Source organism: Rhinoderma darwinii, chromosome 7, assembly GCF_050947455.1.
Source record: "Rhinoderma darwinii isolate aRhiDar2 chromosome 7, aRhiDar2.hap1, whole genome shotgun sequence".
NCBI classification, from domain to species: Eukaryota; Metazoa; Chordata; class Amphibia; order Anura; family Rhinodermatidae; genus Rhinoderma; species Rhinoderma darwinii.
Window position 1 is genome coordinate 117,908,165 of NC_134693.1, and position 12,713 is coordinate 117,920,877.

Below are 12,713 nucleotides of genomic sequence, written 5' to 3' on the forward strand. Positions count from 1 at the left end.
AAGGAAAGGAGCGCTATGTGTTTGTTGGAGTCCAGATTTTGCTGGATTGGTTTTCGGGTGCCATGTCGCATTTGCAGAGCCCCAGAGGTATCAAAGCAATGGAAACCCACCAGAAGTGACCCCATTTTGGAAACTACACCCCTCAAGGAATTCATTTATGGTTTTTGTTATCATTTTGACCGCACAGGTTTTTCACAGCACCTATTTGAATTGGGCTGTGAAATGAAAAAAATTATATTTTTTCCAATAAGATGTCATTTTTGATAAAAATTTCTTATTTTCACAGGGAACAACATACCCCATTTTGTTGCCCAATTTGTCCTTAGTGCGGCAATACCCCATTTGTGGTGATAAACTGCCGTTTGGGCCCATGGGAGGGCTCAGAAGGAAAGGAGCGCTATGTGTTTGTTGGAGTCCAGATTTTGCTGGATTGGTTTTCGGGTGCCATGTTGCATTTGCAGAGCCCCAGAGGTATCAAAGCAATGGAAACCCACCAGAAGTGACCCCATTTTGGAAACTACACCCCTCAAGGAATTCATTTATGGTTTTTGTTATCATTTTGACCACACAGTTTTTTCACAGCACCTATTTGAATTGGGCTGTGAAATGAAAAAAATGATATTTTTTCCAATAAGATGTCATTTTTGATCAAAATTTCTTATTTTCACAAGGAACAACATACCCCATTTTGTTGCCCAATTTGTCCTTAGTGCGGCAATACCCCATTTGTGGTGATAAACTGCCCTTTGGGCCCATGGGAGGGCTCAGAAGGAAAGGACCACCATTTGGCCTACTGGAGCTTTTCTGGTGCTAAGTCATGTGTGCAGAAGCCCCTGAGGTACCAGTACAGTTGAAACCCCCGAGAAGTGACCCCATTTTAAAAACTACACCCCTTAAGACATTCATCTAGAGGTGTAGTGAGCATTTTGACCCCACAGGTACTGTGTAAAAGATAATGCGCAGCAGATGGTGCAGTGTGAGATTTGCAATTTTATATATGTATATGCCATTTCAGTGTCCAATATAGTGTGCCCAGCATGCGCCACCGGAGATATACACCCCTTAAATTGTAATGTGGGTTCTCCTGGGTACGACAATACCCTACATGTGGCTGTTATCAGCTGCCTGGGCATACGGCAGGGCTCAGAAGGGAAAGATGAGGGGGGTAAGCTGTGCGGAGTGCATCAGGGTAAATTGAAAATCAAGGGATGTATGATACATTTTAAAACAATCTTTTATACAGAGCCCTGGTTTTTCGGGACACGTGTCACATTGGTATATTGTGTTCTTCCTTATCCCCCTCTTATAGCAGACTCTGCACCTCTTTTGACTCTTTCCCTTTCCACCGGTTTGGGGACCTTCTCCTGGAAAGTGTTGCCCTGGTACGATGCGCCCCCCCTTCCTGGTCCCTAAAGATTAGATCTTGAAATTCCAGGAAAGTTCCCCTCTGGCCTGCACATCGACGTAGCACATACGCATTGTACAAAGCCATCTGTATGATGTGCCCGGCCAGCTTCTTATACCTCACCGCATGGCGCTGTAGGGCTTCAGGACTTGATTTGACAAGTCCATCCCTCCCATGTACCTATTGTAGTCCAGGATGCAGTCTGGTTTGGGGGTGGCCTTTCCTTCATATATCCTAAACCTGTAGGTATACCCTGATGCACTCTCGCAGCTTATACATCTTCACGCCATACCTTGCCCTCTTACCTGGCAGGTACTGGCGGAATTGAACCCTCCCTTTAAAATGTACCAGGGACTCATCAATAGAAAAACACTTCTCGGGGGTGTATGCTTGGGAAAACCGGGCACTGGAACGGTCTAATAGGGGTCTCCGTTTATACAAACGGTCAAAACTGGGGTCATCTCGGAGTGGGCACGGCTCATTATCAGTATAATGTAAGAAGCGAAGTATTGCCTCATTTATTTATTTTTTTAGGTTCCAGTTCATTTCTGAAGTTGCTTTGAGGGGCCCATATATTAGAAACCCCTATCAAACACCCCATTTTAGAAACTAGACCCCTCAAAGTATTCACAACAGCATTTAGAAAGTTTATGAACCCTTTAGGTGTTTCACAGAAATTTAGAGCAAAGTAGAGGTGACATTTACTCTTTTTATACCATTTTTTTTATAACACAAAAGGATTTATCAGAGAAACGCAACTCAATACTTATTGCCCAGATTCTGCAGTTTAGAGAAATATCCCACATGTGGCCCTCGGGCGGTAATGGACTGAAGCACCGGCCTCCGAAGCAAAGGAGCACCTAGCGGATTTTGAGCCCTCTTTTTTATTAGGCACCATGTCCGGTTTGAAGAGGTCTTGTGGTGCCAAAACATTGGAAACCCCCCAAAAGTGACCCCAATTTGGAAACTAGACCCCTTGAGGAATCCATTGTAGTTTTCATGGGGTGCATGCGGCTTTTTGATCAGTTTTTATTCCATTTTTAGGTGGCGTGGTGACTAATAAACAGCAATTGTACTATTGTTTTTGTATACTTTTTTTTTTACAGCGTTCACCGTGCGCTATAAATGATATATTAACTTTATTCTGCGGGGCGATACGATCACGGCGATACCAGATGTTTATAGTTTTTTTTTATGTCTTATGGCGTTTGCACAATAAAGTACGTTTTGTAAACAATCATTCACTTTTTGTGTTACCTTATTCTAAGAGCCATAACGTTTTTATTTTTCAATCAATAAAGCCGTGCGAGGACTTATTTTTTGCGTAACGAACTGTATTTTCCATCAGTACCATTTTTATTCCATTTTTTGGGAGGTGAAGTGACCAAACAATTGTGATTGTGGTACGGTTTATTAATATTTTTTTTTACGGCGTTCACCGTGCGGGATAAATAACAAAATAATTTTGTAGTTCAGGCCGTTACGGACGCGGCGATACCAATTATGTATAGTTTATTTGTTTGTTTATATATTTTTATTAATAATAAAGGCCTGATAAGGGAAAAAGTGGGACTTTTACTTTTATTACTTTTAAAACTTTTATTTTCTTATTTTTACACATCTTTTTTTAACTTTTTTTTTACTTTATTACTTTGTCCCACTAGGGGACATGAGGGCAGGAGGCCCTGATCGCTATTCTAATACACTGCACTACATGCGTAGTGCAGTGTATTAGAACTGTCAGCTACTCACTGACAGCAAGCATAGTGGGTCCTGACGTTGTCAGGACCCACTAGGCTTCCGTCTATGGCATAGCCGGACGCCATTGTTTGGTGTCCGGTTGCCATAGTCACCATCGCCGGCCGCTATCGCGTAGCAGGCCGGCGATGGCAGCTTAACCCCTAAAAAGCCGCGATCTCTATAGAACGCGGCTTTTAAGGGGTTAATCAGCGGGGACACAGCGATCGGTCCCCGCTGTAGGAGCTGTGACAGCTGCTGAACAAGACAGCAGCGTCACAGCTCCTGTATGTGTCGGGAGGACGGCCGAAACGGCCGTTACTCCCGAGACGTACTATTACGGCATGGAGCGCTAACGATACAGCTGCCATGACGTAATAGTACGTCAAGGAGCGGGAAGGGGTTAATAATAATAATTACTAATATAAAAATGTTAGGGAAGTGACTTCTTAAGAACAGCCCTGACCCCATAATCCTGTATCCTCAAAAGCAATTGTCATTTTTCATTAATATATATATATATATATATATATATATATATATATATATATATATATACAGTCCAATGGTAGATGAACACAGCACTGCAGTGGTTATCAAAAAATCAGGCCATGTGCTCGTTACCTGGGGGTGAATCAATTCCCCAAAAGAATAGAGAGAAGCGTAGAACACAGCAACGGCACCAGGACTTCAGAGTAGATGAAAGCAAAAAGTGGATTTATTCACCTCAGTAAAGCAACGTTTCGGTTCAACAGGAACCTTTCTCAAGCCATAAAAAACTAAACAAAGTGCCAAGTATTTATAGGAGGAGCATACATACATCACTAATAAAGCAATAAAATGCATAATTCCATCAAAACATGTACAAAAGTGTATATTAATGTTATAGAAAAACATTCATAAAGTGCACATAATCCTTCCATTGTAAAACCTATTAGAACAATTCAATATATATGCATGGTGTGGTGACAATAATAAAAAACACTGTAAGTGGGAGCAATAAGGGATAATTGGAAGCAGGCAGAAGCTCATTATGTTTAAGTGGTAGTGTACTTACTGTAAGCCGTTCAGTCATGCACAAAATAGGGAAATGCGCCTGACACACTCGTGTGTGTCTACTGCGCATGTCCCAAGATGGCATCCGCACCGGATATTGAGTCCGGTGGAACGCATCCAACATCAAAGACCCCACTGCGCATGCATCATGACGGAACATGCGTTCCACCTCTTCTGCGCACGCGCCAGCCGGGATTTTGAATAACATATAGAGCGGGGAATGCTAGTGAAAGCACTAGATCTATACTTGGATAAAGTTCGTATCCTGGTTTATATTGTCCATCCCCCAGAACATTGCCTGGGTTTTGGACCATAATCACCATAGATACGAACCAATACAAGCAGTGTGGTTTGCCGCCCCCTAGCGGAAAAGACCTGGATATACATGTCCTATTTACTTAATGTAATTTTGACTATAATCACTAATGGGGCAAAATACAGATTTTATATTATAGAAAAATCCTCCAACAGGGATAAAATATTCCCAATCTATCTAGATAAGGGAGGGAAAGGAACAAAACGCATCTGTCAAAATAAGACAGTATGCGTCAAATATTTAATGATAGGCCCACATTAGAACAGAAATGAATATAGATACCAAAAGAGGAAATACAGACAACCACAGTATAAGAACTATAACGTCCACCTAGACAATTATTTTAGATCCATGCTATTTCTAAATGGACTAACACATATACGCTCAATAAATGTCCATTCCAAACATGACATAAACGTTTTTTTGAAAAAACAGGAAGACTTCTGCTGCTTTCCAATGTCTCTCAAAGATTGCTTGACATATAATGGTGTATCTAAAGCATACAAAAAAGAAAAGATGTGAAGAGAAGAAATTCATTATATATAACAATATACAATATAAATGGAATATAAAAACAGATACAAAATATCAAATATAAAATGGGAGAAAGCGAACCCGCAGGGGCGGGAGGAAACATAGGAGGAAGAATGAACGCCAACAGAACCAGAGGCAGATCGACTCCAGCACGGGGGCTACGGCAATATCAGACCAGGAAGAAAAAACCCCAGACCTAGTGGTGAATATTTCGTCATGTATATTATCTGACCCACAGGTCAAAGTGCTCAATCGTGGTCTGTCTTTTTGTCCCAATAACCCTATAGATTGGTTTAAATTAAATCTAGATCTTGAATGTTTTTTTAGGTCATTGAGACTTAAAGAGGCTCTGTCACCAGATTTTGCAGCCCCTATCTGCTATTGCAGCAGATAGGCGCTGCAATGTAGATTACAGTAACGTTTTTATTTTTAAAAAACGAGCATTTTTGGCCAAGTTATGACCATTTTCGTATTTATGCAAATGAGGCTTGCAAAAGTACAACTGGGCGTGTTGAAAAGTAAAAGTACAACTGGGCGTGTATTATGTGTGTACATCGGGGCGTGTTTACTACTTTTACTAGCTGGGCTTTCTGATGAGAAGTATCATCCACTTCTCTTCACAACGCCCAGCTTCTGGCAGTGCAGATCTGTGACGTCACTCACAGGTCCTGCATCGTGTCGGCACCAGAGGCTACAGTTGATGCTGCAGCAGCATCAGCATTTGCAGGTAAGTAGCTACATCGACTTACCTGCAAACGCCGATGCTGCTGCAGAATCATCTGTAGCCTCTGGTGCCGACACGATGCAGGACCTGTGAGTGACGTCACAGTGCTGCACTGCCAGAAGCTGGGCGTTGTGAAGAGAAGTGGATGACACTTCTATACACAACGCCCAGCTAGTAAAAGTAGTAAACACGCCCCGATGTACGCACATAATACACGCCCAGTTGTACTTTTACTTTTCAACACGCCCAGTTGTACTTTTGCAAGCCTCATTTGCATAAATACGAAAATGGTCATAACTTGGCCAAAAATGCTCGTTTTTTAAAAATAAAAACGTTACTGTAATCTACATTGCGGCGCCTATCTGCTGCAATAGCAGATAGGGGCTGCAAAATCTGGTGACAGAGCCTCTTTAAGGTACATTTTTCTGAACAGTCTCCACCTTGCAATGATATCTCTATAATTCCTGCTAGTGAAATGTTTCACCTTAGGGACTATGGGCTGTATAACAAGAGTAGATTTCAACCTCCCCAAAATATACATGCTGTTGAAATATATATCTCACTTGTTAAAGATCAGATTAAATCATTGCGGGAAGTACAGAGTGGTACTTGTAGTCAGAATAATTTGACTCGTATAGAACATATGGCACTTAAAGAATTAATGGATAACAAGGATCTTACTATTAAGCCGGCAGATAAGGGGGGTGCCATAGTTGTTATGGACACCTCCCTTTATCTGGAAGAAATGACAAGACAACTGAATGATACTGATGTTTATGCTGCTCTGTTGGGTGATCCTAAGTTCACGTATTTACGTGAATTGGATACCCTAATAGATAATGCATTTAAGAGCAAAATCATAGATAGAAACCTGCATGATTTTTTACAGGTAAAGTTCCCTGTAACTCCTGTTCTTTATCTATTGCCCAAAATTCACAAGGATCCTATTCGGCCCCCTGGACGTCCTATTGTTTCAGGGAGCGATTCCCTATTTGTCCCAGCAGCAATATTCCTAGATAAAATTCTTAGGCAGTTTGCCATTGGTGCAGACTCCCACATCAGGGACACCTCGGACTTCCTGGTCAGAATTCAGGATCTTTTGATGCCTGACCGGTCGGTTCTGGTTACCCTTGATGTGGGAAGTCTATATACTTCAATTGCTCATCAGGAGGGCATTGATGCCTCACTTTTCTATTTGGAAAGGTCTGGCTTTTCTGAGGACAAAATTGTGTTTGTACGATCTTTACTGAAATTTATTTTGGAAAAAAATTATTTCTTGGTGGGTGATACATTTTACCTACAGAAGAGAGGAACGGCAATGGGGTCCAATATGGCCCCCACATATGCCAATATTTTCATGCGGCGGATTGAGGAGGACCTTGTCTATGTGTCCCACCACTTCAGTCATGTACTGCGGTGGTGGAGATACATAGACGATGTCTTCCTCATCTGGACGGGTTCAATAGATCAACTACAGGAATTTGTCATATTTCTTAACGGTTTGAATTCCACTATTCAATTTACGATGTCATTTTCCACATGTTCTATTGAATTTTTGGATACACGCATTTCCATTGTGAATAATAGATTGGTTTCTGATCTGTTCACGAAGAAAACGGACAGAAACAATCTCTTGCACTTCACCAGCAGTCATCCAAGCATGTTGCTGAAATCATTGCCATACAGTCAGCTAATTAGAGTCAAGAGAGTGGTTAGTCAGGAGAAAGAATTATCGCCAAGACTAGACCTAATGTGCAAAAAAATTTCTGAGCGGGGCTATCCAGATTATGTTTTGGATTTTAATAGACGGAAGGTTGAACTATTGGATAGACAGGATCTCCTCGCTGGTCAGGTGGCTGTGCACAAGAATGTCCGTTTACCCTTCGTCTCCACTTTCTCCTCATTAAGCCCACAAATTGGTGGGATTCTGAGGAGAGATTGGAAGATGTTAGAGAGAGCCTTTCCGAAGGTAACTGAATTCCAGGAAGGGCCTATGATGGCGTATAGGAGAGGCAAAACCATCAAAAATAATATAGTCAAGGCCGATATTGGGTCACGTCGGAAAAATCAGATGTTCTTAGCACCTCCGAAACATGGATGTTTTCCATGTCTTAGTTGTAACATCTGTGACAATATGATTAAGGGGGGTGTGTTTAATCACCCACAAACTGGTCGGCCAATTACCATAAAGGGTTTCTTTACGTGTCAGTCTTCATATGTCATTTATTTGCTGAGCTGCCCATGTGGGCTCCACTATGTGGGTGAGACCACTACAGAGGTACGTCTCAGATTGAGAAACCATAAATCAAACATCAAGACCAAAAGGCAGGATTTACCAGTGTCGAGACACTTTGTTGAGAAGGGACATAGCCTGTCACAGTTGAGATTCAGAGTCATTGACTCTGTGCCTCAGCTGAGACGTGGCGGTGATAGGGGTCGGATGCTTAAATGAAAAGAGCTCGAGTGGATTTTTAAATTGGAGACCATGTCTCCTAAGGGACTGAATATAGAATATCCTTGTGGTCCACATATTTGAGATAGGGATGGATAATTTCTTCTCGTCTCTCCAGGACTTGTAGAGATATGATAGGTTGGCGTTCTCTAAGGTGTAATTGGTGTCTTTGATGTATGTTTGATTTGAGGTCTTATTTTGACCTTTTTCAAATATGCATATTTTATATTTGATATTTTGTATCTGTTTTTATATTCCATTTATATTGTATATTGTTATATATAATGAATTTCTTCTCTTCACATCTTTTCTTTTTTGTATGCTTTAGATACACCATTATATGTCAAGCAATCTTTGAGAGACATTGGAAAGCGGCAGAAGTCTTCCTGTTTTTTCAAAAAAACGTTTATGTCATGTTTGGAATGGACATTTATTGAGCGTATATGTGTTAGTCCATTTAGAAATAGCATGGATCTAAAATAATTGTCTAGGTGGACGTTATAGTTCTTATACTGTGGTTGTCTGTATTTCCTCTTTTGGTATCTATATTCATTTCTGTTCTAATGTGGGCCTATCATTAAATATTTAAAAAACAAACAAGGATGTGACCCCTGGTAGCTGGCGGGCACAATACATATATACACAAAAGGAGCTGCCTGCAACAGCCAAACCCAATTTCCCAGCTACCACTGACAAGGAGAATAATACTCTTTAATAGCTACGTATAGCTGGACAAACCACAGTTATGATTAAAATTATCACCAACCTAGATCGGACATACAAGTATGTAACCTGATTGAACAGGCATGTATATGTGTAACATAGAGATGTGTCGTCCCTAACCAGTTAAATTGTTTAACAACTAGTAGGTAGCAGTAAGTCCGATCAACGGCAGTGTCTAAAACATTAACAGCCCCCCCGACATGTTTCGCTAACAAGTAGCGTCTTCAGGGGCACACGGGGCTAATGGCGGCGCGGGGTAAATTAGATCCTGATATAGACACACAAAATGACGTGTCTGAAGGTGTGTACGGCCGGATGGCCAATGGCATTGAGGGAGACAAAGACGTCTCTCAACTGTGTTCAACCGACAAATGAACAACAGTGTAAGGTACCTCAATCAGAGACAGGTTGCGACGCATGCGCACAAGGATGAGAAAATGACTTGGTGTATTTGGACCAGCCGAGACCGCGACTTACCTAGTAAGTTGCTTGCGCCTGCGCAGATGCGACAAACAGCGACTTAGTGCCAGAGGCTCGCTCTAACTAGCGATGCCTACTGTCATATACACTAGTGCCCATTGCCATCTATGTCATGCAAGCGGCATTCAATAAGTATGCATCCAGCAATAATAAGGGCACACAAAGCAACTATACAGGAGGGACCTGCAGTCTATTAGGACATGCATAAAGTAATTAAGCCAGCATCAATATGGACTGCCTAGATCAAATAAGGGGGGGAGGAAAAATAAGGGGAACTACCAACATCCCTCCTCATATAGCCATAACGTACTCCCTGACAGTTAATTACCATATCGATGTTTACGTCACGGTCCGGGTTCGTGAACCCAATGCTGCGTCACAATAAAAGAAGGGAGGAAAAAAGTCATCCTTCTCAAATAAAAAGTGTCTCCAAAATCCCCATTCTGGGATATGCCATATTTATAAGGGTCAATACAGGATCAATGAACATATATACACTATGTCAGTGATAGCCAAACGCCTCCATTATGTGGTCGAAATCCTAATAGTTATCACTACGTAGATCATTCTAACCATTTGATCAGAATGGTTCTCACATTGTTAGATTATTTTATTTTATTATTTGTATCATTTGGAAAAGTCCTCCACATCACTGTGAAGAACATTATGGCAAAGAAGTAATGGTAAACTATGAGTATTTCCTATAAATATATACGTAATTCCACAGAAGTCCATAAATATGGACAATAATAACATCGGGGAGAATTCTCGATGCTCAACTGTAGAGCTAAAGAAACGCACTGAAGGTAAAACCCTCATTGAGACCTAAAGGAGACATGGTATTAAGTCGGTGAATCCATCTCGCTTCCTCTTGCAGAAGTTTACGGTCCAAGTTGCCCGCTCTGGGTCCCATTTTAACCTGGGCAATACCCCAAAATTTAAGCAACTTGGAGTTACCTCCGTGAAATTTTACAATGTGTCTAGAAAGAGTGGTATCCTCATTACAGGTCACCGCACTTATATGTCTAGACACACGTCTTCTCAATTCCTGAATGGTTTTGCCCACATATAGCTTGGGACAGGGACACTTGGCAACATAGATCACTCCCTTGCTTTGACAATTCATAAATTGTTCGATTCTATATAGCCTACCATCGACAGGATTATAGAAGTTTTTTACAGTCGGCATTAAGGGGCAAAAAGAACATCTGCCGCAAGAATGGAAACCCTTCAGGGGTGACTTGAGCCATGTCGATGTGGTATTAGATTGTTTGGAATAATGGCTATGAACCAAAAATTCCCGTAGGATCTAAAATAATTGTCTAGGTGGACGTTATAGTTCTTATACTGTGGTTGTCTGTATTTCCTCTTTTGGTATCTATATTCATTTCTGTTCTAATGTGGGCCTATCATTAAATATTTGACGCATACTGTCTTATTTTGACAGATGCGTTTTGTTCCTTTCCCTCCCTTATCTAGATAGATTGCGAATATTTTATCCCTGTTGGAGGATTTTTCTATAATATAAAATCTGTATTTTGCCCCATTAGTGATTATAGTCAAAATTACATTAAGTAAATAGGACATGTAAAACCAGGTCTTTTCCGCTAGGGGGCGGCAAACCACACTGCTTGTATTGGTTCGTATCTATGGTGATTATGGTCCAAAACCCAGGCAATGTTCTGGGGGATGGACAATATAAACCAGGATACGAACTTTATCCAAGTATAGATCTAGTGCTTTCACTAGCATTCCCCGCTCTATATGTTATTCAAAATCCCGGCTGGCGCGTGCGCAGAAGAGGTGGAACGCATGTTCCGTCATGGCGCATGCGCAGTGGGGTCTTTGATGTTGGATGCGTTCCACCGGACTCAATATCCGGTGCGGACGCCATCTTGGGACATGCGCAGTAGACACACACGAGTGTGTCAGGCGCATTTCCCTATTTTGTGCATGACTGAACGGCTTACAGTAAGTACACTACCACTTAAACATAATGAGCTTCTGCCTGCTTCCAATTATCCCTTATTGCTCCCACTTACAGTGTTTTTTATTATTGTCACCACACCATGCATATATATTGAATTGTTCTAATAGGTTTTACAATGGAAGGATTATGTGCACTTTATGAATGTTTTTCTATAACATTAATATACACTTTTGTACATGTTTTGATGGAATTATGCATTTTATTGCTTTATTAGTGATGTATGTATGCTCCTCCTATAAATACTTGGCACTTTGTTTAGTTTTTTATGGCTTGAGAAAGGTTCCTGTTGAACCGAAACGTTGCTTTACTGAGGTGAATAAATCCACTTTTTGCTTTCATCTACTCTGAAGTCCTGGTGCCGTTGCTGTGTTCTACGCTTCTCTCTCTATATATATATATATATATATATATATATATATATATATATATATATATATATATATATATATAAAATTTAATAATGTCTATAACAAACGACAGAGGTTCTAAATTATAGTTAGTATCTCATATAAAAATTACATAAACCCCGGAAATGTCATACCGTATGGTCAATTCAACAACCAATACATTGTTCCAGAATCCAAACCCCAAGCAATGTCATTCACAGGGGGTCCAAGCCCCAAGACCCCAAGCAATGTGATCTTCAAACACTTCTGATTGTCTAGATCCTGTAGTTGGAATACCCCTTTTATAACTAATTTCTCCAGCTGGTTTTCTTTAAGTTTTCCCTAACTATTTATTTTTCTGGTTATTCTAGATCTTGCTGTTGGATTGACACTGTTGGATTACTGTGTTGCTTTTACGGTCAGCGATTTGTCCTATTTTCAGAGAACTAGAGGCGATTAGTTAAATTCAATCTTTACTGTCGCCTGGTTTTCTACCACGGACATTGGTGCAGTTTTGCACCCGGGTTATTAACCAACCATGCCCTTTTGGAAAAAATCAAAAAAATATCATGTGTCTCAGATTCCTGATAATGGAAATCTGATGAAAGAGATACCAACTATGGAGGAACCTAACATCTCACTCCAGAAGTTTTCCAACATCAAAGATATGCCAGCCGAAAAATGCAGCGATCCAAGTCACAGCAAACCTTGTGACATTGGCTCAAAGAACGCCAAGAAGAGCGCAATCAGGAGCTTGGGCAGCAGCGCTGTGATTGGCGCTAAAGAACTGGATCGCTGTTTCCCAAATAGACGGCTAAGATTATACGTTGCCACCTGGAATATGGAGGGAAAGGTGAGAAGAAATATACAATATCTATTGTGAACCATGAGTGTATCTGATCTAAGGCTA